Here is an 11711-nt window from a genome sequence, read left to right as displayed (position 1 = left end):
GCTAAAATTGTACTCTGTATTCCTCATGCACCAGTAACTTTCAGTGGGGTTTTTTAAGTGTGAGATCAAGCAACGTAACTTTGGAAATGTGCTTGTGCATCTCTCATGCTGCTGCTCCCTTTTGTGTCCGTCATTTGCAGGGGACTGGGCTGCTGGGGGAAAAAGCTTTGGAACAAAAACCAGCAGCTGAGTTACAACCCTGGTTCAGGGGGGATGGGGAAACCTGTAAGCTAAAAAGTGTCATTGCTTAATTCTGTAAATTAGCTTGCAACCTGAATCATCATGTTTTAACATTGTTACATGTAATTTTTGACATTGTCTTTTTTAATGACTGCAACAGTTGCAGCAACTATATCATTAAAAAAAATCCTTGCTGCTTATGAGGTTTAGAAGGAGCTGGCAATACTGCCTGAGCTACAAGACAGCTTAGAGACAGGATAAAACTTTATTACCCTGTAGAGGAAAAGTAGTCTGCTTGTTTTTTTCTGGAGGACAAACTGATCAGTCAGGATTTGGGTCCAGCCAGGCTTCCTCCACTGTAAATTCTTTCCAATGCTGGCAGCCTCTCACAGGTCCAGCTGCCTGGGTTTCCCTGCAAAGTGTTCGCTCTTGGGTGTTGTTTTGGCAAGCTGGCTTCAGGCTTTCTGAAGAGCAGACAAAAGAAGGGAAATATATTTTTTTTCAAAACCCATTGTGGAGTTTCAGAGCAAGCTGTGCAAGCACCTGAGGATTTTTCATGTTTGAAGTAGTCAGAATCTGTTCTAGGGGAAAAAGGTCAGATGTGACTACAGGAGCCTGATGTTCCCCCATCAGAACTGCCTCGCCATCCTCTGGATACAGGAGTGCAAATGCCAAATGTAGGGAGAAGTAAGAAGTAAGCAAAAGAGGATGCATCTTCAAAGGACGAATCAGTGCAGTGAGAGCTTCCCTTGCTGGCAAAAGCCTGAGTAAGCAGGTGGGGCTGGCAGCGTGCCCTCAAGGTTAATGTAGTCGGTCACCAAGCTGGAGGGGGAGGTGAAGCCCTCCCTTCTGCGGGGGTTCTCAAGAAAGGTGCTCTGGGAAGGCTTCTGGCTGCTGCCTCTCATTTCACCTTGGGTGCTGGGGGAAAGAAGTGGTAGCTCGGACTGAGGCAACGCAAGGCTAAAAAAAAATCAGTTTATATGGTATCGGTGGCATTTAGAACCGCATTGGTTTCTTTGGTGGGCTCTGAGCAGCAGCAGGGCTGGTGTTTCATTTCTTCTGCAACTCGGCTGCCCCGAGGGGCTCAGAGGCTGCTGTCCACCCTCCCAACCCCCTGAGCTGCCTGCCGCACTAACCGAGGTTTGGTGGTGCCTCTGAGGCTGTTCCTGGATGTTGAGTCTGTATTGGAGAAACTGCCAAATTTTTTTTTAGTGCTAATGCAGGAGAGGTCTAACTGAGCACGGAGACAGTGATATTGTTAATTTTCCACTCTGTTGCTATCTTACTCTCAGCTGTCCCTAGACTTCCTCACTGTTTTATATGTTTCCTCTCTATTGGCATGAGCCAGGATGTCATAATATCCAAAATCAAATGTTCCAGAAAATATAATAAATTAGAGTGGGGCTAGCAGAATAATTGAAGAATAAACTGAATTTTAAACAACACAAGATTGCGTTCTGAACTGATTGCTATGCACAAAATGCACCAGAGGAGTGAGACTTCGTGTAGATTTACTATTGATGGCAGCATTTCCTAGATTGCTACTGGTAATAAAGAAATGAAAATGGTTTGAACTTTTGAGTTAGTACCACAACATAATATTGCAGCAAAAGAGAAGTAACATTCTAGTTACACCGCAAAGTAGTTCTGGAAGAAAAATTTTCTTGGTGCTTTAGTTATTTATATGTTTAAGAGGTTTACATGTATTTAGCAATTTTGGAGTTTGTAAAGCCACAAAGTGAATGTAGGCTTTGGCGTGGAAAGAACTAAATTTGTCCTCAACTCCTAATATAATTCTTTTATAAGAAATTACTTATGAAATGTAGCAGTACAGTAATTCTTCTCAGTTCAGAAAATTGAGTTTAAGGACATTTGGTGTCCTTAAGGAATTCTAAGGTTGTTTGCCAGGTCAGTTTTATAGCAGATAGTCTGCATATTTTGTTTGAATAATTTTATTGTATTTTTTCATTTCATTAAAAACAAATAATGCACATACATAAGATTTTAAAAATAACTGTCTAGCTGCGATGCCAGTAGAGATGGGGGAGATGACATAAGAAGTTCTGGTTTTCTGAGCTGGAAGTTAACTCAGCTGAGCCCTGGAATCTGAGCTTCTGTGTTCTCCTGGTCTGTTGAAATGTGAAATGAGATAATGCTAGTGAAAGCCACCCTGAAGGCTGCTCTTACAACCAGAAGCTATGGGAAAGCGTGTGAAATGCAAATAGTCAGTAGGAGGCATTTGCTAAAAGATAACGAATGTTTGAGCTGCTGTGTTGAAGAAGCTGAATGGGCTGTATGAAAGCAGGTCCTGGGCAGAGGTGTCGGTGTTGAGGTAGTCAAGCTGCTGATGTGCAGAGAAACCTGAAAAACACTTTTGACTACTTTATTTTCTATTCATCCTAATTTTGAGAATGCAAAGGAAATTTTGGAAGGATAAGATCTTTGGCGGCAATAATTCAAGCTGAAGGCAAGACTGCCACTTCCAAAATTACCTTCTGCGATGAAATACCAGTGAATGGAAGGGCTGTTTAGTGGTAGAAATCAAACATAACCTTCTTTGGAGGCAGGGAGGGCAGGAAAGCAAAAAGCAGTGTTACTGCACTTAAATAATCTAATTTTGTAGTGATAAGCAGTATAATTTGCTTAAGTGAATACTTTTTAAATGTAAAGGTTTAAGTTGTATTTAAATATTAAATGGCATTGTTATTTTCTCTATTCTTGTAAACTTTAGATAAGGTTCTCTACCAGGAATGATAATGAAATACATCTGATTTTGAAATTAATTTTCTAAAATAGGGAAAAAAGGTAGCTCTTGTGAGTTAAAAACTTGAATATCTGCAATAAGCTTTAGCATTATTAAACTAATTCGAAGTGCTGTAAATCCCTTGATTTAAATTACTTCACTATGCTATGACCTAATGGAAGCTGAAATTAATCTAGAAGATGGAATTAATAAACTACTTACTTCCCCCATGTAATATGTAAACCAAATTATTTTTCTGCATGTATTTTGATCACTTAATAACTTACCTCCTCGCATCCATCCCACATCTCCATAGAAGTGGGCTGGGATCACCAGGCAGCAAGAGGGAGGATGCCCAGCTGCTGCCTGCCCCTCCAGGCTGCTGGGGCAGACGGTCAGGGCCAGTCTCATAAACAAGCTGCAGACCACCATGGCTCTGGCTCATCAAACCTCTGTAGCAGAAAACTTGGGAGAATGGTGTTACAAAGGAAAAAATAGTCTGCCTATCAATAGAGGAAAATAGGCAGCTTTTAACCCATTTAAAAAGAAACAAACTTGAGCAGTACAGAAATTCCTACAGGCATGTTTTGAGGAAGGTCATCTTCAAGATCTGATATTTCTGCTCTCTTCAATGGCAAGTTCTGACATTTTGTGAAAAATTCAGAGCTCTTCTTTGCTACTGAGGTCTTCCTGTTCCTTTTCCCCTGTCCTGCATCCCAGGTGACTTTCAGCGAGTTACACAAACACCATTTATCTTTGAGAGCTTTCCCCAGTGGGACATGACACTTCTAACAAATATTTGTATGATCAAGCCTTTCTCTAGCTGTGGTCAGTCTCTTTTCCAGTGTTTCTGGTGTTACCTAGCTAACCTAGCAGAGGGAAATCTATGTACCACAGACGTGCTCTTACTGCAGGTAAGACCACTCGAGAAACCCCAAGTGCAGTTGTTAGGGAAGAATGTGACCGAGTTCGTTCAAGAAGTGCTGGAGTATCATTTTCTTTCAAAATATATTGGTGGCTTGGAAGAAAGCTAGTGTTTCTGATAAAGTTTATTGCAATAGTAAATGTTAGAAACAAGTCAGCAATATTGAGCAGTCCCGATCATTTTGGAAGCTGCAGGCAGTTGAATGATTTATTACAATTTAAACAATATATTTTCTATAACATTTAGAAGCAGAAAATCTAAACAGTTTTCACAGGGTGAATGCATCCTGGAAACATGCAGTGGTCGTTGTGATTAACCACTGGAAAACAGCTCTGTGGTAATGTGCCAGAGTGTCCTTTGAGGAAGGATGCATCAGGGAGTATTAACAAGGAACCCGAAGATGCTGTTGCTGGGGTACGGGGCACAGGCCATACCTGTGACCTGCTGGTTTCTGCTGTGAATGCTCTTAAAGAGTTAACACGGGAAAGCTGGGAAGACTTTTTTTTTTTTTCCTTTAAAGTTACAAAATTATTAGAGGCTGCTTTATGGTGTTTGTTCAAGAACCCTTCTTTCCTCATCTAATTGGTAAATAAACTGTAGTGCATAAAAGTAATGGGAGGTTTTATCATGTTAAATAGATCTTTACATATCTGGTGGCATTGCTGGCAGGCGGCTAATACAGCTAGGTAGGTCTGCTAATGGTTTGCTACAGACTGAGTAAATACCATAAACACTTAAGGATAGGAAACCTTCAGGAACAGTAAACATGACTAGCTAATACCGGTAAGTAAAGATTTCATTGTTGGATGCAAAATTGCAGGAATGTGTATTTAATGTGTACGCACAAGCTAATTGCTTCAGCTAGGTACATTGTCCAGTGATGCTGCTGGGGTCAGCACTTAATGGTACAATTTCTATTAAAGAATGCTGTTCCTGTAGGAGGTGGGCAGGGAGCCAGCGCTACATAAAGTCATTGATGTCATCCTGAGGCTGCTAATAGGAAGGACAGGTGGGAGCAGAGATTCCGAGATGGATGTACGAGGCAGCCGCATCCATCCTTGCATGTCACTGCTGCTGCGATGTTGGACCGCTGAGGTTCATTTTATGGTGTGTTGTTGAGTCCTGTAAGGAAGGTCTTTTCATCTAGCCATCAACTTTCCAGTGGAGACTGCTATGCTTGAAGAATCTCTTCAGTCTGTTATTTTAAATTATGTATGCCCCAAAGCAGGTATAAATGAATGCTCCTAGTGCGTCCATTAGGGAGATGGACAGCTCATAAATTCAGATGTTGCTCTGTTTCATGTTCAGTCAGATAGGCTTTGATGGTTGTAATGTAGCAGCACAAAGGCATTTTGAGTTTTGTGAATGCAAGAAGGAATGTTAATTCAGTTCAGCTTTATCCCTGAAAAGTCTAATGAAAAAATTGAATAAGAGCCTTTCATATATTTTGTTACATTGTTTTCTTACCGTGGTAAAGCTGCTGCTTTTCAGCTTTAGTAAAGGATATAGTAGCTGAAAGGAAGCTTTTACCATGTGAAGGAAAAGGGTGAGAAATTGCAAAATGAGTTTACAAGACTTTCAACAGAAATATTTCATGGAGTTTACAGAGAATCCCTTTGTATGAAGGTGGGAGGACTACAGATATTAACAGCCTCTACATGAGGTGATAGTTTATTTGAAGTGGCATACCAATAAAATTGTTGTGGGGTTTTTTTCCTCCCAACTCTTCTGTGTTTTTGAAGAGGGCATGGAAAAAGCCCATCAAAAGAGTTCATAAAGGTTAAGACCTTTATGGTTGTCAGTGACTGAGGTTCTTAGATAAAAGCATTAAGTAAGTAGAGTATACAGTGACTCTATCATGAGCAGTATGTTGTTCTGTCACACTTTACAAAGTTAAAAATGTCATGAGTTCAGAATGTGTTTCCTCATATTTATGCACAACAAAGAACAACACAATTGCTCAGCTAAATAAACAGGACATTTTCAATTATAAGGTGCCATTACCTTTGTGCGTTCTTGTCATTTATGAAATCAGCGGGTGGTTAATTAAATTGCTCCTTTGGACCCTTCTGAAGGCTGTGTATTAATTATATTTTGGTGGTGGTTTGCACATTTCTCAACTTTTTAATGAGGGTAAAAATTGTTTACCTCTTCCTTCGGAAATACTTTTTTTTTTTTGAGGTTAGCATAACATCGGGTTTTGTGGTGGTTTTTTCTTTCTTTCCAATAAAATCTCATTATTCAGCTGCTTATTGCAATCATGTGGCATGCCTAGTTGAAATAAAAACTTAAAATCTTAATTTTCCTGCTGCCAAGCACTGCTAAAACTGCAGAGTTGGTGCATTAAACCCCATGTTGATGGAGGGAATAGGTTCATCACTCAGGAGAAGAACATGTTTCCTTCAGCCAGTCAGGTCTTTTGAAGACATGGCTCCTGAAGGCGATTTTTGGGCTCGAACCCAGAATTTCAGTTCATCCCATTGGCTGAGCAGGCAGATCCTGGCTGTCCTCCTCTGCCTTCATCGGCAGTGAGAGCAGTGCTGGTGTTTGGGGGTTCATAGGGAACATCGCGGCAGCAAGGCTGGGCTGGGGAGCAGCAGGACAACAGCTCAGCTTTCACCCCTGTGCTCTGCTGTGCACAGGGTATTGTGGTGAGTTTTTCACATGTTAAAAATCTTGGTATCTTAGCAAATGCCATTTCCAGCCATTACTTACTTCCCCCCCCCCCCCCATTAATAACACTGTATGCTAAAGGAAGCCCATGTAGGTGTAGTACTGGTGTGTTGACAGAGGAACATTATAGCCAGGATTCATTTATATTGGTTCTTGAGATGAAATGGTGTATTACAGGCAAATGCACAAACCCGAAGAAAACACCCCTAGCCAAGCATAATTGTCATTGACATTGTCGTTTTAGCGCCATTGGAAATGTCTCTAGCAGAGGTCGAAAGTTTCCATAGCACTCTCTAGATCTGAAAAACCATCACAGGTTTTATCTCATGAGAAGGAGCAGAATGGACCTCGCTTCTGATCGGACAAGTTATTTAACTGGTCTCGTGGCCTCACCAGGGGTGATGTCTCACCTAGGCCATGCAGCTCTCCTATGAACCAGTAGGACATTGGTCCTCTTTGTTACACTGTTTATCCAAGCCCATTTGTTTACACCATGCAAAGTCAAGAAGAGTCAAGAAAAACAGTTTTGGTACTTTTTCAGATGGGTAATTTACTTTGCAATTGTGTTTTCTCAAGTGGAGGGTGGTATAAAGACCACCCTGAAGTTTTCTGAAGCATCCACTGAGACCTCAGACTGAACCCTATGCAGCTGGAGCATACCTGTCTACTGCTGATTTATGATGATGTTACGTTGCTTGTAGGTTTAGGGATTTTTTTCATCCACTTTATGGAACTAAGGGAAGGGAGAGGACAGTGTCCTGAGGGATATGGTGTTTATTGCACTTAGCTGGCTCTAGACTCTCCTGCATGTTATTTGTATTATTTCCAGTATAATAAATAACCAATTTGAAAGTGGAGTTATTGAAGTCCAATATACGGGGCCTTATAAAAGCTGCCGTGGAAGATACTGGTTTGTAGTTTGTGAGTCTGCAAATATGCAGTATATCTAATATTCAAAAATCCAGGAAGTTAGTTGATTTGAAAGAAAAACAGAATACCTTTTTTTTTTTTTTCTTCTCCTCCTTCTTTTTTAAATTGACAAAAGCAGAGTAATTTCAGGTTGTAAAACTGACTTTCTGCACTGAATACCCCTCTGGTTTTGAGCTACTGAATTATAAAACTATACAGAAACTGAGACTTTTGCAGAAAGTATGCACAGTTTTGAAAGCAGTTTCAACATTTCATTTTAATTTTATGTTTTAAAAAGTGGAATTTTCTTAAATAGAGGAGGAGAGGAAAGAAAAATAACGTTATATATTCTAATTTGTTGTTTTTCTTCCAAACATCGTGTTGCTTTACACAGTATTCATAGCACATAGTAACACATGGAGACCATGACAGAGACTTGAAATATTCTGTATGTGTTGAAAAGCCACTGTGTACGTGGAGTTGTTGTAACTGTTCCTGCGTGTGTGATGTCTGCCCGTGCTCGCTGGGCGCGCTTACAGAACTGCGATGTGCTGGATGTAGTAGCACCGTTTCGTTATGCATTCATGAGAAATTGCTGGTGACATTTTAGCCTGCGGTTAATTTCAGTGTGAGGTTTAGGATTTGAAAAGGACGCAGTGTAAGACAACAACACCTGCAGATCTGTTACACTGGCTTCTGCTCTGGTTCGTGTTCACCGAGCTACAGCTATTAGGGCTCCACTCGTATTCGTGCGAGGTTAGGTGATTAGATGAATTTACTGCTTTAAGTAAATCAAATCCCGAGAGCTGCTTAGTGGTTATAGGAGGGGCTGGTTCTGTTTTAATTACCCACCGGTGAATTAATTTCTGTATACCGGCATGCCAGCACCCTTTTTCCTTGAAGTTCCCTGTTGTTATGTGATATCCCCTCCTCCAGGAGAACAACAGTATATTCTTCTTTTCCTTTATGTTGAGCAGATATGCTGTGCTCCCTCCTCGCCTCTGCTGGGATGGAAGGGTAAGAAATGTAGATTAAAAAGGTGATGAAGGGAAGGGGCTGTTGTGCTCTGTGTTTCAGGTTTTGTAATAGATCTCCAGTGCTGGCTCCTGAGGAATCGTACCTGGGTGTTTCCAGGGCTCCGCTCGGCATTTTAAAGATGCTTTTCTTCAGAGGCTGGATGCTGAGTGCTTAATTGCAGATTAGACCCTGTGACAAGAATTACAAACAAGAAACGAAGGGAGTGCTTTCGATTCGGCTTGTTTCAAATGCATAGGCTATTCTAACCCAAAGTGTAAAGTGAGTCTCTCTTGAATTAACTGGTTTCTGCTTCTCATTTAATTCTTTTTTTTTTTTTTTTTTGCATTTCTCTTTCTGAGGGTTTTTCTTAAATTATATGGTTATCTGCTATGTTGTATTTAACAGGTTGATATTTTGCAAAATGTTGTGTTGAGGAATCTGAATTTCACTTGCATGAGTACAAAGGTTCTTTCCGGTGATTTGCTTGTATATATATGAATTTTTAAAGATTAGAAATTTTCAGCTTTGCTTAGTCATATTAAAAACACATTTAATGAATTACGTGAGATTTCTGCCATCTTTGTAGTCAGAAGATGAGAAAGAAAGCGAAGTTTCATTTTATTTTACATTTATGCTGATGTAAGCAGAGGTCAGTGTATGTTCTGGCTGAAATTAAACCAACACCCTCCTTTCTCACAGCTATTTGTATTATTTATAAATGCATGAGATGTGTATTGAGAGGGTGGCTGGGAAATAAGCTCTTAAATGTGAAAGCTCTTTGGTCTCCTAGGATACGTATGTAGTCATAGTTGTACAGTTATCCATAAGGTTTTCCAATAGGCATCCTAGAAACCCTGGTAAACTTCCAGGTAGCATTTATAACCACCTTGCAAAAAAGACTTCTCATTTCATAGAGTGTTGTGCAGTGCATGCATACTTTAAGTAACACAAGTCCCCTGGTTAAGACTTGTTTAAAAACAGAAAGGAATTATATACTTCTAAAAAAACAGAAGGAGAAATAGAAGATCATTCATGCATTTGTTCCTTCTTTTTACTAAATCTGTTTGCTTTCAGGAGTTTTTGGTAGAAAAACAAAAGTTAAGATTTCTAGTGTGTAGGTATTTTGAAATAACTGTACTTAATGTTTTCAAGTGGAAATATTTGTCCCAGAAGAATAATTCCGGTTTCACTGTTCTTCCCGGATCTGGGAAGGGGAAGGAGGGAGAGAGAAAAATGAGAGAGCAAGTGAGGTGTCAGGTCTGGCTGTTAGGAGGCTTTTTAGTTGAAGATTTGAAATTGTTAGTGAGGTTCAGTGATTTTGTTTGTGTATTTTCTTACCCTAAGCATGCTGTGTACCAATGTTTACAATAATAATTTGGGACAAGGTTTCATAGGTAGTTCATCACATGCCTGGACCCCCAGTTTGCAGCTAAATAGGAATCTCTGAGCCGAAGCTTCCCCTCAGCTACATTCACAAGTCTGAAGGGAGTCGGGAGGGCAGTGGAGAACGTGGGCAGATGAGCTGTTCTCCAAATCCAGCATCCAAAAAAAAAATCCATCTTCTGTTGCCTATAGGAAAGTTGCATTGATTTATTTTCATATATGTAGTGAAAAAAAAAAAAAAAAAACAAAAAACAAGATGCTATAAACCCTTTTTAGCTTTATATTTACTTCCGTCTGGGAATAGGGTTGGCTGAATCTAAAGCAACGCAGCGTGTTTTAACAACAAAGTAAGTATCAGTTCAGAATTCAACCTTATTGAAACTTCATGTTCAGTTAAACTGGTCTGTGTAGACCAGCAGTAAATACAAATTCATATAGTTCCTGTTCTGAAATTCATAAAGGGAAATATATGCAAATTACTCTTTTTAGTCAAAGTATGTTCTGTTATTGCAGTAGCTATCACAGAATCACAGAATGGTTAGGATTGGAAGGGACCTTAAAGATCATCCAGTTCCAACCCCCCTGCCATCAGCAGGGACACCTTCCACTAGACAAGGCTGCTCAAAGCCTCATCCAGCCTGGCCTTCAACACTTCCAGGGAGGGGGCATCCACAACTTCCTTGGGCAACCTGTTCCAGTGTCTGACCACCCTCACAGTGAAGAACTTGTCCTAATATCTAATCTAATCCTGCCCTCTTTCAGCTTAAACCCATTTCCCATTGTTTTGTCATTTCTTGTGTAACTTTTCAGTTCTGTGAAAAGTTTTACCTTTTCCATCTTAAAATGGTTCAGCCAGGATGGCCTTTTCATGACTCTTTCTTTTTCCATATGTTTGCTTTACATTCACTCAATGTATGGAAGCAGACTAGTTGCCTAGGATTTCATTTATTGTTTCTCTGTTCTCATCGCATGTGACTGATAATAAGAGACAGTGTTGCTTGTCATTGAGTCTACTGCTTTTAAAGTGAGATGTCTCCTTTGAATGAAAATCTCATAATGTTCTAGACTGCCCTTCTGGTTTTCAGATTGCACACAGGAAGGACAGGATGAGGGATTTTAATTACCTTGTTTGCCCACTTATTCTTTCATTAAATTGGAATGATTAGCTTTTCAGCTCTCAAAGCCAGTGAAAATCAAGGCTGGTTTTTATTGCAATATTAAACAATTATTTACAGAAATGCAAAATGCTGGTTTTCTGACCCAAATGTCTGTGTCTAGCCGGAAACTAATAACCATAGAGCAGACTTATTTTTTTGTGTGGATTCCCTCATACTTCTTTATATTACAAGCTTGACACAGAAAGGACCCTTCTTAGGATAAAGCATGCACTCATTTTCTAGGCATTCCTTAGCTTGGTAGCAACTCTGCCAGGTGAAGATGACTTTTGGTGTAGTCTCTTTGACCCACTAGACCTTGTTCCTGTGAGCTGCTGGATGCTCTGAACTTGACAATAAGTTTGAGTTATTTCTTACAAGATCTGGATTTTATGAACTAGCCATTTGCAGCTGAACTTCTGACTAATTCCTCGAATCTCTGTTGTTGCTGGTAGGAGTAGAGAAGCTTGAAAGTACATTATTCCCAAATACTCTATCGCCTGCTAGTGCCATTGCATTGACGTGGCCTTATCAATGCAACTGCTGCTGTTGCTTCTTCTGTACGAAGGGTAGGCAAGTGTCTACAGCAGCACTGGACCTCGTGTAGCACTCCTAGGTTCTCATCATCTTGTTGCAGAGCACAGCTTCCTTTTTATGAAAAAGAGGAATATCCCATGGGAATGTGAGTCTTTATCTCACAGAGACAGAATTATCTTTCGGGTTCATT

Source organism: Antrostomus carolinensis, unplaced genomic scaffold, assembly GCF_000700745.2.
Source record: "Antrostomus carolinensis isolate BGI_N321 unplaced genomic scaffold, ASM70074v2 scaffold1010, whole genome shotgun sequence".
NCBI classification, from domain to species: domain Eukaryota; kingdom Metazoa; phylum Chordata; class Aves; order Caprimulgiformes; family Caprimulgidae; genus Antrostomus; species Antrostomus carolinensis.
This window is presented reverse-complemented; position numbering follows the sequence as displayed.